Below are 19,410 nucleotides of genomic sequence, written 5' to 3'. Positions count from 1 at the left end.
ATTTTATTTAACACAATATAATTAATTAATGAATATATTGTGCGTAAAAGAAAGAAACAGGACGTAAGGAAATACGAGTATTACCCACTTCTCGATAGATTAGGAAACTGCGGTCATCAACTTGGTCTTGAATATATTAATAGCGGGTATTCTAAATTTATTCTAACGCATTCATAGCTATTTGTAAGCAAGAAATATATACACAAATGAACCACGCAACACGCGAGTCAGCGCCGCACTTTGCAGATTCATACTATATAACAATTTAAACAGTTATGCATTAGGGAATTGAGCTCAGGGGAATATAGTCACATATGCTTATTTTAGTTGTTTGAAAGATGAACAGGCTTATTATGTGTCAAATAATTCAATCAAATATATTGCAATAATTATGTTTATTGCAAAGCAAAAACTTTTAAAAATTTCCTTTATTTCGTTGTTCTTGGGCACTTTATATATACATACATACATATATGTATGTATGTATTTTTTTAAGCAATTTATTTATATTGAACATCACGTTTCGAGCTTTCGCTATTTCTGTCATAAACCAACAAAAGGAATAAGTTTGGTAATCAAACACAAATCGAGAAGGTAAGCATTGGCAGAAGAGATTCAGATTAAAAATTATCATAATTAATATCATTTATATTATAATGCGAATTTTAAGATTTGTCGATTGCATGTCCTTTTCGTTATGAGTTTTTTTATTTCAATGCTCGGAAATCCAGTTAAATTTTATTTCAATTTCGTAACTTAACTCACATAAATTGATATTTTTTAAGGAATAAATTTCGATCTCCAGAAATAATCCTTAATTATTGTAGGGATCAGCAATACATTTTTAAGCTATAAAAACTTTCGTGATATTGTTTATCAAAATATTTTTTTTTTAAATTTTCTCACCTTATTCAACTTGAAGTCCTTTGAAGGAAAAGCGATTAATTGTCGAAAATATGCTTTAATATTGCACTTTCATACTTTTTAATATGTTTATCAATACAATTTTAAAATTCACTGCTTAAAAAAATAGTCTTTTTAATATATTAAAAACAAAAATTGCACTTTATTGTTGTTATTGGTATTGATGTTTATACACAATTACATTTGTATGTGCGTAAATCTCGGACTACTCGAATTGAAAGCCTTCTTGTAAATTGTCACATTAGCATTTCGAAAGAATACAAATCGGAAGAGTTTTGCGTAAAACGCTTTGGACGGCTATCGTAATGCATCCGATCACGTTGCACGTCAATTGACAAGTGCTTTTAGATAATACAAATGGCGGGCATTGTTGCACACACCTTTCCTTGTACACAAGCACTCGCACACACGCGCACATGTACATACGTATGACGAATACGATTTTCCGAAAGGTATTCAATCACAGTACGCAACACTCAATCGTTTTATTTATAATATTTTAAATTCGCGACCATGCGCTCCAATAATGCGTAGCCCGCCAGTAAAAGGCACGAAATGAGCAACAAACTGGCAAAAAGTGAGAAATGCGCGCGGCCGACTGCTCGAAAAAACAACAGACGAATAGAACGTTATCAAACCAACAACGTTAGTGGAATAATGCACAGCAGAAGAACGCTCAACCACAACCACCCAACAACCTCAAACCACAACGCAACAAAAACAAAACACACATTTGTTGGTAAAAGGAGCGCAAATCTCCGTTGAACATCTGTAGTGGTGTGTTGAGTGCTTATGTGGGCGGCTCAGGGTGCGCTTGGTGGCGAATGTGCTGTGTGCTGTGTAGAGTTGGCGACATTGCGTCCGTGCAAGTGTTGGATGTGTAAAATCTACAGGAAATCGTGAACCAGCTTCGATTTGTTTGCGATCGTTTGTATAGAATAATCAAAACTCACACACACACACACGTACAATTGGAAATGCATTTTATATTTTTATCACTGGCCTAAGTGTTGTTGTTATATATGTCTGTACATATATAGTTATTTTGATGGTGAAAAACGCGTTATGGCATAGTTGAAGGCTGCCACAATTTGTCCTTTCACCTCTGCATGTCCTCCTTTTATTTAGATTTAACAATGTTCTATGTCTTTATCACATTCGTCGACTGTAAATATTTAAATAATGTCAATAGTCCAGTTTCTTTGTCGTGATATAGTAATGTGTTATTCCATTTAGACATTACTATCTTTTTGTAAACAATCTTCAATAAGCCACAGGTAAATATGTATGTACAATTAGATAAATAAAAATGGTTATATGTCCAGGCAAGTACTTATGCATTAGTATTCTACTGTCCTACTATCTGATTCAATACACTGTCATGTTTCGTGGAGTTCAATTTTAAAAGAAGCTATAACCCAAATGAATTGATATTTAAGTGAAACTTAGGGGGTTGAGTTAGACTAGAATTTTCAGATATCAATATGTATAAGCAATTTTTAGTTACTATTTAAGACTTTTTATAGTGAAGTCTCAATTTGTGAACAATTACTTTAGCCTAAAATTTGTCAACTGATAGAAAGCAGGTCACAAAACTGATCATAATTATTCTTTTCCAATTTGAATACTGACACATCACTTGTAGAGATCATCATAGATATTAATCGATTGTAGGTTTTTATATTTTGTAAGCAACTCAAACACGCAAAAGTTTAAAAAAATTAAAAAAATAAAATAAAAAAATTTCAATTAAATTTCATAACTACTCTGACTGAAAGTCAACATATTTATTATTTAACATGTTTAATTTCATTCCGATTTATATACGTCTCTAAATATCTTCTGTACCAACTAATAAGATTTGTTCGTTTTCAATTGAGAGAGTTTTGTGACTGACACGTACTGAAATGCAAAATCATCTCAAGTTGTAATACAAAAATTGTCACTAATTTAAAATGCCAAATTTAGAGACATGAATCACAGTACTGAATTGGTCTACATATAAAATTACTAAAAATGCGATAATTAACTGAATAAATGAGCCACAAGCCATAAATTGCACAACAGGCTGGCAAGGAAGAGCAAGGGATCTGGTGTAAAAATTGGAAAATGGGCGTGGCACTGCTCACTTTTAGGTGAAATCCTAATCTCAGGAGCTGCTCGACCAATTTTAGCCAATGCAAAATCAAACATCAATAAATATTAACAATAGAAATTAGAGAAAACTTTGCACAAATATTGTCCTCGAGGTATTTAAACTTACGACCAAAAATTCGAAATCGAAATCGAGTTTACAACTTATTCCAAGAATGGGCAGGTCGGCTCAACAGTTCTTATACATGTTTATAACATAAATATTTTCAAACTTCGGGTTCACTTTACAGCATCTTCTTCTTCTGCTTCTTTACTGGCGTAGACACCGCTTACGCGATTATAGCCGAGTCAACAACAGCGCACCAGTCGTTTCTTCTCTTCGCTACGTGGCGCCAATTGGATATTCCAAGCGAGGCCAGGTCCTTCTCCACTTGGTCCTTCCACCGGAGTGGAGGTCTTCCTCTTCCTCTGCTTCCCGCGGCGGGTACTGCGTCGAATACTTTCAGAGCTGGAGTGTTTTCATCCATCCGGACAACATGACCTAGCCAGCGTAGCCGCTGTCTTTTAATTCGCTGAACTATGTCGATGTCGTCGTATATCTCGTACAGCTCATCGTTCCATCGTATGCGATATTCGCCGTGGCCAACGCGCAAAGGACCATGAATCTTTCGCAGAAGTTCACGCAAGTGAGGAAAGTTCTCTGATTGTCAGTAACTTGGGAGTGGCCAGAAACGTAACTCAAGCAGCTCCCGACTTCCGGTCTCAAACTAAGTATTTTCTGGGTATCCAAAGAACATCCATTCGAAGGCGATCTAAAGTAAGAAGCGAACCATCCATGCCTCCCCAGGGTTATGCGCTGGGTTGGGGACCCGCCACGTAGAAAACACCCCCAATGAAAAGGATACAGCATCTATGGGTCAAAAAACCACAACCCGTTTTGACCAAATTGTCACGTTGTACTTTTGGTAGACCCTATATGTGTACACAACACTTCTTCAGTAAAACATTTATTCAGAACAAAGGGAATTCCTTCAAAGTATTATGACGGTTAAATATCCTTTTGGCGCCAAAAACGACAGTAAAACAGCGCATGTGCTATAGAAGTCTCCAAGATTACCGGAGAGTTGCTTACCTTTCATCCCCATACACCAATCGCCCAAATATATCTGTATGTATGTAAATAAAGGAAACAAAAATGAAAATAAACCCCCCCACCGGAGCAAACAAAGGAGCGCAATAAAATAAAAGGAAATAAGCACACAATTGAAAATGGCAACCACCACCCTTACAACACTCCCCTTGCATAAGCATACACAAGCAAGTGAGTGTTTTGTAATGCAGCTGCGCGGGTGTTTGTCTGTGCTTGTCTGTGGTTAGTGTAGTTCTGTGAATGTTTGTACGTTATTTTACTTTGCAGTCTATGGGAATCCACTCCATAAAAAAGCGTTTTGACGCCACCTGCTCATACCGTCGGCTGGAACGCGAAACGCGCATGCACACTTTTAAAATTATTTGGCCAATGGCGTAGAGAAAGCCTGCTCCACTAAGCGTTGGCAACACTTGCCACCTCACACTGCCGTTCAACGTTGTTACGCGTAAATCACACCACTGCATTCAAATTTATGTGCACGACTATTTTTAGTTTTGTTTTTCTTTCCTCACACACCTCTCCTACTTGTATAAGCAGAAGCAACATTTAACCAGTGAACTGGTGTTTTCGGGGATTGTCTCATACCGCTCGCAGCTGTGGCTTCTCGGGAAGTGTTCGATGGCTTCTTTCCCCTTTATTGCATACCGCACGTTAGCCAGTTTTGTGGACATTACAACTTTCGGTTTTATTTTCGTATCACAATGGTAATTGTCAAATAATGACAAAAAGGAGGAAGCAGGTTCGAAAAGCAACAGGTTGAACGAAACACTGTAAAAAATACTGTTGGTTGTTGTTAGTAACACTATTTTTCAGATATTACTGTTATGGTTAAAAAATATTTTGTCTCTTAACACTCACTAGAAAAATATCAAATTGCGCAAATTGTTATATCGTTCAATTAATTCTTCCGTAAGCTATGTATTTGTGTTAATTGCAGTATTCGATAAATTCTAATAAAAATTATGAAGGAAGGCCACTTGATTTTAGTTGTGAGAAATATATCTAATATACCACTCATAATGGTAATAATAACAGATATCTGGTTCGGAATTCTTATTTTTTATGATGGCGATGGAATTTTGCATTGTTAAAATGTGATATTAAAGAGATATAGATCAGAAATGGCCAATTAGTACAAATTTTAAATGTTTTCCACGACTGTATTCCGTACATATATATTTATATCTGTCTATGTATGGATAATTCCAAATGGTTATAGTACGAATCTAAGGATATAATGCTTAAACTGAATGTAATTTGCTTGGATTTTTCTGACCCACATAGTTAGAGGTACTGGGACGAATTAAAAGAAATGTTGAACCATGAACTATTTTTATCACACCATGTATGTATATGATATCAACCGCTTTTCCACTCTAACCCCAACACATGCTGACTATCTACGAAGACCTTTCGTATTCATGTGCATACTATATGTATGTGTGTAAGTTGATCTTTTTAACATTGCAGTGCTCGAGTTCGCATTGTCCTTCATGAATTACCATTAAACTCGCCAGCATTCCCTATATTCACTTCTGCTTGCTGTGCTGGTACTAAATCATGAATTATTAACTTGTTTTTCAAACAATAAATTTTCGCATTAGCTGGAATGTCTTTCCAACGCTGGACCATTTAAATAGTCATTGTAAGCGAACGCGCTTGGTTGGTAAACAGTAGGTATATCTCGCTTTTTCGCCGCAATTGATAAGGACATTTTATTGTGCTCGTTGGCTCATAATGGGGAATTTGTGCTTTTCATTCACTTTTCTATAAATTTATTACCTTCTTATTTGAAAGCATGAATTGTTAATGGCCAGCTCTTAAAAGGCAATAAAGAAAGTACTGTTAAATATTTACATACATACATAAGTAAATCTTGCAATGATGAAACTGAAACTATATACTCTTAAGTAGGTAAAGTGACTATATACATTGCAATTAGCCGTTTTCGGTTATTTAGACTTCGTTAAAATTATTCTCACTCAACTTTCATAAATGATCTTAATCGCTTATCTCGTGGGTAAAGGAATTACGTCTCTCCGTTCAAAATATCAAATACTTTCAATTTAAGATCTTCGAAAAACAAAAAAAAAATTAGTTAATTTATTGAGTTTATTAATACACGAAGGCTAAAACCTCGGTAACTAAATAATAACTCAGACGCATTAAATACTGAGCGAAAGCCGTTCCGTTTTGGTACCTAAAACTCACAAACTCATTGAGGCTATTGCCAGTTTCGGCTCTGTCTTCTGGGTTGCCGAAAGTAAGACTCCCGATATACTATATTTCACGTCCAGTCTTGCAAATGTTGGATAATGGTTTTTGAATGATTCCACCTAATTTTTTCCATACTTGCATCCGAAAAGATTCGTAGTTCTATCGCATGAAAGCCGGTTGGACTCTATCCAATAAAAACTACTAAGATTGTGGCTAGATGACCTTTACTAAGTGTAAGTTATTAAGTGTTAGAAAGCAATATGACAATAAAAATCCAACTCGCGTTCTGCTCGTCATCGTTTACCAACATATCCGCTATCACTCCTCTTAATGCATATGGTGTATGTCCTATAAGTTAATTCTAAACAAAAACTGACCACAATCGATTAAATTTTCAGTTCTTATGTATAAGGAACATTGAAATAATAAGCTTTTACTAGATATTTTTACAAACCCTCAAAAGCAGCGAGAATGTAGAAAACTAAGTAAGAATGTACATTGCAGTCCAAATTTAATACAAATTGTGATGGATCTGGAGTATGTGTAGAAGTTTACGCAAATGATGAAAGTTCTCTGATCGCCATTCACTTGAGAGTGGCCAGAAACGATTCCTTTACGTATGGCTCAAGCAGCTCCCGACTACCGGTCTGTGACCAAGTATCCTCAGGTTAGCCGAAGAACATCCGATTGCAGGCGAGCTAAAGTGAGAAGGCGAAACATCCCCTACATAGGGGACTGGGTTAGGGACCCGTCACGTAAAAAACATCCTCAATGAAAAATAACAACCAGCCTCGGATGAGAGACCCCCCTTTTGATGACGACCATGACAAACGAAATAAGGACTGCGATTTGAGGGCATGTAGCTGTAATGCCCGGTCCCTTAATTGGTAAGGTGCCGCTGCCCAGCTGGTTGATATCCTCGTTAGAGTAAAGGTTGATATCACCGCCGTCCAAGAAATGCGATGGACGAGACAAGTACTGAGGCGAGTAAGTTCTTTGTGGCATTTACTACAGTGGCAATATAAAGGAGCGCAGGTTTGGCAAGCGGTTCGTGGTGGGAGAGAGACTCCATCGCCGAGTACTCACATCCACTCCGGTGGATGAACGTCTAGCCACAATCCGCATCAAAGCGGCTGAAGAGACGATGTGGCCAAGGATGCCTTCTATGAGCGCTTGGAGCGCATCTATGAGAACTGACCCCGCGACGATGTCAAAAACGTGCTTTGCGACTTTAACGCCAGGGTGGCAACTAACAGTCGGTAAATTTAGTCTCCATGAGGAAACATCCCCAAATGGGTTGAGGCTGATCGACTTTGCCGGGGCCCGAAATATAAATATGATTATCTGTAGTACAAGATTTCAGCATAGAAAAATTCACCAAACTACTTGGCTGTCAAATCGATCATGTTGTGATAGACGCAATACACGTCTCCAGTGTTCTAGAGGTGCGTATGCTCCCAGGTCCTAACATCGCCTCGGACCACTATCTTGTTGCAGCCAAAATTCGCACCCGCCTCTGCGCAACAAAACACGCGCGTCAACAACACAAGAAAGGTTCGACGACGTGAAGCTGCAACCACAACAGACAGCCGAACAATTTTCTTCCCGGCTGGCACTCTTGCTCTCTGAATGCACTCGTCAACAACTCGGTATAAAGAAACTGTGGGACGGCATTTCAAACTCCTGCAACCTAAATTATTGCTCGAAAATTCGACAAAAAGATGCGGCAACTAACAAAATATTTCAAGTCCGGAGCATGCTCTTATAGAACCCAAGTTAAACGATGCCCAGAGCATACTAAAATTATTGATGGAACACTTCACCAGCCTACTGAATGGCAGTGAATGTATAACACCAGGAGAAGGCAACCCCGATTAACCAATCGACGACGATGGAATAGAGGTTCCATTGCCCGACCATGAAGAAGTTCGAATAGCAATTACCCGTCTGAAGAACAAGAAAGCGGCGGGACCGAAGGATTGCCGGCCGAGCTATTCAAACACGACAGTGAAGAACTGAGAAGGAGCATGCATCAGTAAAATATGGTAGGTCCAAAACATTCCCAACGATTGGATTTTAAGTGTGCTCTACCAAATCCACAAAAAGGGAGACCCCACAATCTTCGGCAACTACCGTGGGATAAATCTCTTAAGCATCGCATATCAGTCTCTATCGAGAAAGATTGAAGCCCACCGTCAACATTTCGTCGATTTCAAAGCTGCCCTTAACAGCACAAAACGGAGCTGCCTTTATACTGCGATGTCTGAATTTGGTATCCCCGCAAAACTAACGGATGTGTAAACCGACGTTTAGCAACACCAAAAGCTCCGTCAGGATCGGGAGGGACCTCTCCGAGCCGTTCGATACCAAACGAGGTTTCAGACAAGGCGACTCTCTTTCGTGCGACTTCTTCAATTTGCTGCTGGAGAAAATAATTCAAGCTGCAGAACTAAACCGAGAATGTACAATCTTCTATAAGAGTGTACAGCTGATGAGCTAGCGTATACTGATGATATTGACATCATTGGCCTTAACAACCGCGCCGTTAGTTCTGCTTTCTTCAGAATGGACAAGGAAGCGAAGCAAATGGGTCTGGTGGTGAACGAGGGCAAGACGAAATATCTCCTGTCATCAAACAAACAGTTGTCGCAATCGCGACTGTGACCCACGTCACTGCTGATAGTCATAACTTCGAAGTTGTAGATAATTTTGTCTATTTAGAAACCAACATTAACACCAAAAACAACGTCAGCCTCGAAATTCAACGCATGATATCTCTTGCCAACTGGTGTACTTCGGACTAAGTAGAGAGTTCTGTTAAAGATTTATGGCCCTTTGCGCGTTGGCCACGGCGAATATCGCATGTGATGGAACGATGAGCTGTATGAGATATGCGACGATATTGATAGGAGACAGCGACTACGTCGGCTACGTCCTGTCGTCCGAATGGACGAAAACATTATACCTCTGAAAGTATTCCCCGCAGTACCCGCCGGAGGAAGTAGAGGAAGAGGAAGACCTCCACTCCGTTAGAAGTACCAGGTGGAGAAGGACGCGGCTTCGCTTGGAATCTCCAACTGGCGCCACCTTGCGAAAAGGAGAAACGATGGGCGCGCTGTGGTTAACTCGGCTATAACAGCGTAAGCGGTTTCTACGCCAGTAAAGAAGAAGAAGAAGATAGATCCCATGATTTTTTTTTAAGTTAGGTGTTGGCTTGCCAACAAATACTCTCCCTAGTGATAAAGAGCATATTTGAATTATTATGTGAGCACCATAACGTACCAAGTTTTCACCAATCTCTCAGATCAATGTCATCTGTTCTTTCACTTATTATATAAACGGAAGTTTCGAATATGATTTTAAGGCCTATTTTTAAAACCGAGAGTGAACAAAACTATTACACTAAAGTGGCACGTGTTATGGGAGTATGTATACCATGAAATAGCTAATAAATTTGAGGTATATACATACACATAGTACATTATACATACATTTCGATTAATATTTTCAACAACCGTTGGATTTGTTGGTTGATGGGTTGATTAGTGTTGTAGTCTGGTCAGTTAGATAAACAATAACGAATGAATATGGTCGAGAAAAACAAAAGTCAGTTGACACAGTTGATTAAAACGACAATAGGCAATTGTGCACAAGTCTGAGGAAAAACAATGTGTTCAAACAATAGAAATGAATAAACGCTTTTATGCTGAGGATGTTCATGTAGACATACACAGGCTGGTCCTATAGGTAAAATTTAAGTCGCACGTAAAGCTGACGTATTCAGTATATATGTATGTACTTATTAATAGGTACTTTGGCCGACGGTTGCTGGGGATTCTGCAATGTTGCAAAGCAGAGTTGCTAACAATAGACTTTAGAAGGAGCTTTTACGGAGCTGTATGCACTTGTGAATTTCAGAAAATCAATTTTTTGTGAATATTGAATTGATAATATTTTTTTTTTGATAATATTCTCCGAAATTTGAATTTGATCGGGCAAATAGTTTCGGAGAAATGTTAAACTATATATTAAACTAAGATAAAGTGTCTCAAAAATTTAAACACATTCTTCTCTAAACGTTGTTTTCAGAGTCGGGGAAGAAAGCTTCTCCGAAACTGCTATTCCTTCCGTGTAACTTGAGTAAACATTGAGATATCTTGATGAAACTTGATATGCAGGTTCCTTGGTACAAACAAAGTTCGATTTCGTAGATGGTCGTAATCGGACCACTGCTACGCCCACAAATCGCTATTAACCGAAAACATATAAAGTGCCATAACTAAGCACTACATTAAGATATGAAACTCATATTTGGCATAAAGGATCGCAGTAGCCAGGGGCACATTTGGAAAAAAAATTTGAAAAAGTGAGCATGACCCCGTTCTCTAATAAGTTTAATGTATATACATACATATCTCCTAAACCAATTAAGCTCCAACAACCAAATTCGCGCAGCTCAAATATTATAAGAACTTATACCAATATTGAAAACTCCGTTCACTCCCCATATAACGGTACTGTTAAAAACTACTAAAAGAGCGATAAATCAATAACTAAATACGCCAAATTTTACCACCGAGGTAGTATGAGAGCCGGTGTGAAAATTGGACGATGGGCGTGGCACCGCGCATTTTGGTGAAATCCCATATCTCGAAACCCGACTGGCCAATTTCGACAATATTGGGTCATTATATTTCTGCTTTTCTATCCTCAATTGAGTCAAAACGGTGTCCTCGGAGTGGTAGTGGGATGTTGCTGAATAGCCAGAAGTTACACGAAGGTAAATCAGGCGAATGCGGTGGTTACGGTACGATATTAGTTGAAAATGTCGCGAATTGAACACGAATAACCAATGCGGTGTGAGATGGACTCCTTTATTCAATAAATTCAGACATAATAAAAATCGAAGAATTCACTTTTAGAGCCTTAAAAACGACGCGTATCTCAAATACTAATGCATATTTTGACGTGAAATTTGGCACAGATGTCACTAACAGTACTACCAACTTACAGAAAAAACATTTACCGATTCGAAAAACACGCGAAGTATAAATTAAAAATGCACCTTTCAATTTAATCACAGAATGGGTCTCAATCCCCTATGAATTTCCTTCTTTTTTTATCATTTTCAACTGCTTCTGCACTAGTCTTTAAATAATAAAACAATAACACTTAAACAACAAATGATTAAGTTTTCACAGATACATTCACATACGGATGCTTTTAATTTGAAGGAAATACTAGTATGAAATATCCGGTCAAAATTATAACTTGATTTTTATATTCTTGAGAAATGTTGCTACATAGTTTTGTTGACTTAACGGTTGTTCGTATCACCTACAACTAATCCAGATACTAAGGCAGGGCTAATTGCGGGAACAACCGAATATTTTATTCTCTCGCAACCTCCAAAGAGTAGGTCCGGAGATATGAGTTTTTGCATAAATGTGGGCGGTGCCACGACCATCGTCCAAATTTGACTCCGGCTTCTTTAAATCCTTTTCATACAATCGCGGATGTAAAATTTAATGTCTCTGGCCGATTTAGTTATAGATTTGTCACACTTATAGTAGTTTTTAACAAAACAGTTAATGATGAATAGGAAATGGGTGGATTTATAATCCGAATTCACCCATTTTACAGCGTACGTAGGGCTGTAAAAAATATAATTTTCTCTGTATCACACCTTAGGAGCGTTTTGTTCTTCTCCATCCAATAATGAAAAAATCTTTAGGTTGGTATACTCTTGCAATATGTTGCACAGAGAATAATAGATTTGTTCTCATTACTATTGATTTTATCACTCAAATCACGTAGACGAAGTAAAAAAAAAATCGATATAAATATACAGTTATATAAGTACATATATACTAAAGATAAGACGAGTTGAAATCCGAATGTCCGTCTGTTCAGCCGTTTATCTGTAAACTGTAAACAGAGAACGTCTATCATAGAGAAGGTTCACGGCGCGAAGAACGTAAAAATATTTTTGGCTAACTCGGTCGCGATGGTCCAGTTTCACCACTGCCAACTCGGTCGCGATGATCCAGTTTCACCACATACAAATTATGAGCGTGTTTCACCATATTGAGTGGTTTTTAGAGTCTATGAGCAATAACATGTTAATGTAAATAAAAGAGAACCAATGCAGGGCAATACACATACAAGTGAATTTATATGCAGGTGATTTCTGGTAGGCGGAGAAGTTCCTGGATGCTACATACATATGTATGACTTTTTCTAAAGCTAACATATACAAATATGTACATATGTATGTTTTACGGGGGAAATTGCGCCAAAATGAAACATAATGAGGTTATTCTGCTTTTTGATTGGAAAAGTTTTTGTATAATATATACAAATAGTTATATTTTTTTCTACTAAAATTATGCACAAAACTATATGTATATTTCTCTAACAGACGTATGTTCGCTCTTTTGCTTATATTCTTATATGGATATATGCAAACATGTGTATTCGTATGAATTCTTTTTGTTCATAAATTAATGAATACATGTGCAATTGAATAAATTTGAATTTAATCACTATTTCAAAGCAATATTCGTAGTTTATGTGACAATAAAGCCTATTTTTTTAATTATATTTGTAATTGATATATTCATACTTACATATGTGTATACTTCATTACATATGTACATATGTATGTATGTATATAACAGACTATCATAATACATTAAAAAAATTTAATATATTACAATAGTGATAAATGTACATTAATCGTACATTTTATTATTCAAAACTTATATTCACATGTATATTATCACTTATCAATACATTACATGTGCGCGCATTGATCTGCATGTTCATATATTAATATATACTTATATGTACATATATTTGTATACACTTCCGAACAAATAATGCACAAGCATACGAACATACATATGCGTACACATGTGAATATGTCACCACAAAAAATTGAAGCATTGTTCTACAAAAACAATTGTCTAAATAGCAGAAGCATCACAAGTCAATATGGCAGCCGAATTGGCGAAGCCCAAATGTAGTAAATTTTACAACAAAAACGATTTCATTCATAAACGCAGGCGCATATTCCACAAACGACCTCGCTTCATTCTTAAAAACAGACGCCGTAACATCTCCCCGAGCATGCCTTTGCCAACAAGCGTCTTTTCGCGACGATGGCAAAAGCTAAAAATCATAAATTGAACAACTTTCTGATGATTCTTCACAGAAAGAAGTGAGAAAAGTGGCAACATAGGAGTTGTCGATTTATAATATTTGTCTAAAATATTTTTCCGTGACTCGCAAAAATCTGCGTCGATATGTATGCAAGCTCATACATATGCATACATATTTACGCTAGTTTGTAGGCGAAGCTGTTACAGCGGCAAGGGAAGCGGTCAATAGGCGGCCATTCGTTTATTTTTTTCGGCACAGCTTGGATTTTCTATCATCACACAAGTGCTGAACACATTGAGTGCGACAGACTGTTCTGCCAAATATTAGAATACACACGTTCTTAGGGACACAGTTATTGAGGCAGCTGCACAACTACATAACTGTGTCCATAAGAACGTGTGTATTTTAATATTTGACAGAACAGTCTGTCGCACTCAATGTGTTCAGCACTTGACTCTTTGACAAGACGCCAGTTTCGGCCATTGGTTGATCTTGACAACGGAGATGCGAAAGATGCGTGCGACTACATATTTGGCTGCCATATTGACTTGTGACGCTGCTGATGCTATTTCAAACGATTGTTGTTTTTGTAAAGCAATGTTTGTAGTTTTTGCGGGTGACATATCTACATGTGAACGCATATATGTAAGTATGTACATATGTTGTATGTGTGCCAATGTCATACGCACATATTTATGTATGTACATATGAGCAGCGCGCACATGTTATTATTGATAAGTGATTATATGATTTGAATTCGCGAAAGCGAACATAAACACTCTATAATATATCAAATCATACTTATATGTATACTTCATAACATACATATGTATGTATGTATATAACAAACTATCATAATATTATTAAAAAATGAAATATATTACAATTGTGACAAATGTACATTAATCGTAAATTTTATCATTCAAAACTTACATATATGCACATGTATCATAACCATATGTGTTTATGTTCGCTTTCGCGAATTCAAATCATATAATCACATGTATGTATAGTGCCCTGCATTGGTTCTCTTTTATTCATTTTTGTTATTGCTCATAGACTCTAAAAACCACTCAATCGCTGTTAAATATGGTGAAACACGCTCATAATTTGTATGTGGTGAAACTGGACCATCGCGACCGAGTTGGCAGTGGTGAAACTGGACCATCGCGACCGAGTTAGCCAAAAATATTTTTACGTTCTTCGCGCCGTGAACCTTCTCTATGATAGACGTTCTCTGTATAAAGTAGATGAAGTAAAACGCAGTTTTGAATATTTGAGTTTCAGATTAGGAAAGACAACTTTTCCCCACCTCAGATCGCCCGTAAATTACCTTCTTCGAAAGTTGTTACTTTCGTTTTCAATGGGTTTCATTCGATTATGATTTTTTTTGTTTTCTCAAATAGCAAGACTTTGTAATTTAAATTTTGGACGAAAACTCAATTCGTCGAAATATTTTGGTATGACTGTCAGTGACATCTGTACCATATATCACATTAAAATAATCGTTAGTGTTTAGTATACGCTTGTCTCTCTGAAGTACATATATAAAGTGCATTCGGTGATTTTTAAGATAAACGAATCTAAAAATCATTTTTAACATTTTTTAAGCTATACCCTGGTCGAGCCAATACACGGGGTGACTGAAGTACTTTCGCGTAGTACTGCTTTTACCGATATACAGTCAGACATCTCACTGGCATCGTTGAAATATCAAAAGGATCAGTAAAAATCATTTGGTGCTAAGAAAAGTAAAAGCAAGATTGGTTCCAAAATCACTAATTTTTTTTCGAAAAACAGCGTCGCGTTAACGTCTGTAAAACAATGTTTTCCGACTATCAGGATGTCACGCATGTGTCCTGCAGCTATGCTTGAAACAAGTCACAAGTGTATTGGCGCCAAAGGGGATTACTTTGAGAGGAAGGATATAGATTTTGAAGAATAAATGTGGAATTTTAAAAATATAAACAAAGTTTTATCGGTCAACCTGTCAGATATATTACAGAAGTTCGGAAAAAAATCTTTTAATAGTTAATAGCATACCTGTATGTCAAAAATGGGTTAATAATATTTTTAGCCCCCATATACCTAATAGAAAGATTTTCGAACATTCAGTTGACTTTATACCGTGTTATACGTATACGAGCATGTATTTAACAAGTAAGGAAAGGCTACGTTCGCCCGTAAGAGAACATTTTATAATTTTGCAACTAAAAAAGTCAGAGCGTAATCGAGAACATCCACATATAAGATAGTATTTGGGAGTTCAGGGCACCGAGATAATTTATCGCCAAAGGCAAGTGCTAAATTCTGCGCACCTTCCAAGCCTATTTTCCCTTAACAACAAAATTTATCAAATTAGAAATTATTCGAGTCAATAAATAAAGCACACACATATTCCAAAAAAATTTACGTAATTGATTAAAAAGATTGTAATCAGTATTACAATACTGAATACAATAACTTAAAAATGTGAATAAATTTCGAGCAAAATTTGTTAGTCTATTAAGAAGACATCAAATGAGATATATCAAACATAAAATTAACTGAAGTGTCAAAATCTAATATAGGGTTGTCAAGTATCTCCCTTCCGCGTTTGTGCTCTTTAATATCCCCCTCGTAGAAGCCCCCCTCCTTATTTGCGAAGAACTCGGACAGCCACTTTTCACAAGCCTCTTTTGAGTTCAACAAGAGCATTCGCCATGTACAGGAACAGGTGGTAATCACTTGGCGCTATGTCCGGGCTATATGGTGGATGCGATCCTCCTATCCGGCTAGGCCACTGTTTGGGACGATTCACCGGTCTTCGACCACGACCGTTTTCTCTTGATATGCGGCCGTCATACATCAAGTTTTTTGTGTATCCAGCCTGCTGCAGATGGTTAAAAATGGTTTGGTGACTAGCTCCCATCTTCTGGGCGATATCACGATATGCACATGCCGGTCTAACTCAATGTTTTGCATGATTTGGTCGCTATTCGTCGTCACAGGTCTTCCGCCGGCTGGCTTATCCATGGTGTCGTTTACACCCCCTCTGAATCATCGAAACCCTTCCTCCGTAGTTCGAAGTGATAAAATACCTTCCTCAAAAGCACTATTAATTTTACGGAACGTTTCTCTAGCTGATTTGCTTTAACGAAGGAAAACATTAAAATAACGCAAATTTCGGCGTTATTGAACTCCATGTTTACACTTCTATAACTGCTGAACACAATATCCAAACTAATCACGCATAGCGTCGTTTTGTAGTTTATGTCAAGACCTTTCATATGTATAGTATTCCCAGATACGGGCTCTGTAGCGCTTTATACATAGCCACGAAATTCAAAATACAAAAATTCGGAAGGGACATATTTGACAACCTAAAATATTGAGTTGATGTGCAAAACGTCAAATAGAAGATCTTAATTGATTCTAAATATTAGGGATATGAGGTTAAGACCAAGGTCTAGCGCAACTCAAATAATCGTCAGCGGTTTATTAGTTAATGGTCAATGCACATTATTACTTGTAACATAATATAAAAGTTTGCAAATCTTGGCATTACTTCATATTATTAAGAGAAATAGATGCCCTTTGAGTTTCATTAAGGTATCCCACAACAATAACTCTATAAGGATGAAAGTAAACCTGATGTTTGACAATCCTGATATTAGTTATATGGGGGTTCAAGGGCAAGTTTTCACCCGATTTTATCTATTTTAGTTACAGGGATGCACCATTAGGAGGATATTATGATCACTCAATTTTATTATTATAACTCACATATAGGAGGATGGAGTCATGTAAAGAGTCACGGAATTGGAAAAGTTCTCTGATCGCCACTCACTTGGGGATGGCCAGAAACGATTATTTTTCGTATGGCCCAAGAAGCTCACGGCTTCCGATCCTAGACAAAATATCCTTTGGGTAGCCAAAGAACATCCATTTGAAGGCAAGCTAAAGTGGGAAGGCGTACAGCTGCAAACGAAACCATTGGTTTTCAGAAAATGCAAAATAACAGTTGGTACGATGAGGAGTGGAGAAAAAGCAGACTGCCTACCTCGCACGTTACAATCGACCCCAACACGTACAGAATGGGATAGATACCGAGAGTTGAAGAGGGAAGCGAGACGCATTTCAGAAAAAAAGAGAGATATCGAAATGCGTGAGTTCGTAGAGCTTGTCTGGCCGCGACTAACCGAAGCAGAAGAAGTTGAATTTTCAAGTGAAGTGGGTTGTATTTTTAATTAAAATTCATTTGCACTTACCCGAATATATTTTTGTGTTTTTTATCCAAAACACTTCCTTTTTCCCCTGTAGCAGCAACCCAAACAAAGCGCGCGCTTAATTTTTGCATTGCCGTTTTGTTTTGCTTAATCAGCTGTTCTCCTTTTTGTTTCCTCCTTTTCGTATTCCTTTTGGTTTTGGCATTGCCAACTACCGAAAATATAAGCAAGGTGGTAGCGACAGTGACTGAACACACCTTTCGTTAGGAGCTCCCAACTATTTTTCTCATTGAGGTATGGCTTCTGAGAACAGTAGCGGATGCACACCCGAAAATCCATTTAGGAGGAACTCTAAAATCAAGAGAACGCCTCCTAATGGAAAAAGTGAATTATCCACCGCTGCTGGATCAACCAAAAAATGCGAAGATGCCAATAATACAAATAGAGGTGGCAAACTCTCCGAGGAAACGCCAACTAACGAAACTACCCAAAATTTTAACCAGTTGGGTAGTAAAATAAAAGAAGTGGAGAATATGATGGCTGGCCAAAGGCAAACAAACCAGGCAATGCGCGACTTAGTTAGCAGCATAGTAGCGCTACATGCCAAGGCTGATAAAGGGGGAAACCTTCCCAAAAGGATTATGGTAGGGAAAGCGTCCCAGGTTTCCCCAATGGGTAAGGGTGTAAATACCGCGAAGAGGCTACGGGAGACAATAGGCTTTTTACCTCCCACTAAAAAGGCGGAAAATGTAAATAAAGCGGAGCAGCCCACCTACAGCGAGACATTGAAGTTGATTCAAACCAATACAACGGTTATACCCACTACATCCGAAACATGGGTGGACGTTGTCAAGAAGCGAAGACGAGTCGAAAAGAAAATTAGATCGAGGCCAGACGCCATCATACTCACGAAAAAGGATGGTGCATCATACGCGGATATTCTCCGGAAAATAAAAGGTGAGGGTCCGGGTTAGAAGAATTGGGCTCAAGTGTTTATAAGGAAAACGTTAAAAGGAGGTCGGTGGAATGGCTGTGATACAGCCTAAAACCCACAATGCCACGATTATATGCAAGGACTTAGATGATATTACATCTCCGGAAGAGATTTGCGGGGCACTGAAAAAAGAGTGCGGGATAGAAAACAAAGAGTTATCAGTGCTTTCCGAACAATTTCAAGCGATGCTGCTGAAGTGATAGCCAGTATGATGCCCATTGACATCCCGGGTGACGAATACGAGCGAGTGTACAAATTATCAGAGCCAACTAAAGGAGCCAAAAGAAGAGAGAGAGTGAAAAGCTTAACAATATGGCAGCAGCGATGGCAAACCTCACTCAAAGGACGGTGGACCTACAGACTCATACCGGATATCTATTCCTGGATCGACAGACGACATGGGGACCTGGATTTCCACCTAACCCAAATATTAAGTGGACATGGATGCTTTAGAAGCTATCTATGCAGATTCCAGCACGACTTTAGTGCGAATTGTCCGTCGTGCTCAGAGTGCTGTGAAGACTCTGAGCATGTTTTCTTTTATTGCGCGCGCTTTATAAGTACAAGGGAAAAACTTAAAACTACACTCGGTGGTAGTTTTACTGTGAAAAATTTGACGACACTCATGTGTCAGTCCACTGAGAACTGGAGAGCTGTCA

The 19,410-nt window shown here is 37.8% G+C and overlaps 1 protein-coding gene across 2 annotated transcripts in view; it reads right to left on the bottom strand.

Moving 5' to 3' along the window:
• Nucleotides 1–17,902, bottom strand: part of LOC105223993 (transcription factor Sox-14) — a 28,495-nt gene extending 10,593 nt beyond the window's left edge. Inside the window, exon 1 of one of the 2 annotated variants that reach the window (XM_049457569.1) lies at nt 17,800–17,902. The gene's annotated coding sequence lies outside the window, so the exon portion shown is untranslated. Of the gene's footprint in view, nt 1–906; nt 1,459–17,799 lie in introns of those variants that run through there. The other variant, XM_049457568.1, reaches the window with a different exon arrangement.
• Nucleotides 17,903–19,410: the final 1,508 nt, after the last annotated feature.

This window comes from Bactrocera dorsalis, chromosome 5 (assembly GCF_023373825.1).
Source record: "Bactrocera dorsalis isolate Fly_Bdor chromosome 5, ASM2337382v1, whole genome shotgun sequence".
Classification (NCBI taxonomy): Eukaryota; Metazoa; Arthropoda; class Insecta; order Diptera; family Tephritidae; genus Bactrocera; species Bactrocera dorsalis.
This window is presented reverse-complemented; position numbering and strand designations above follow the sequence as displayed.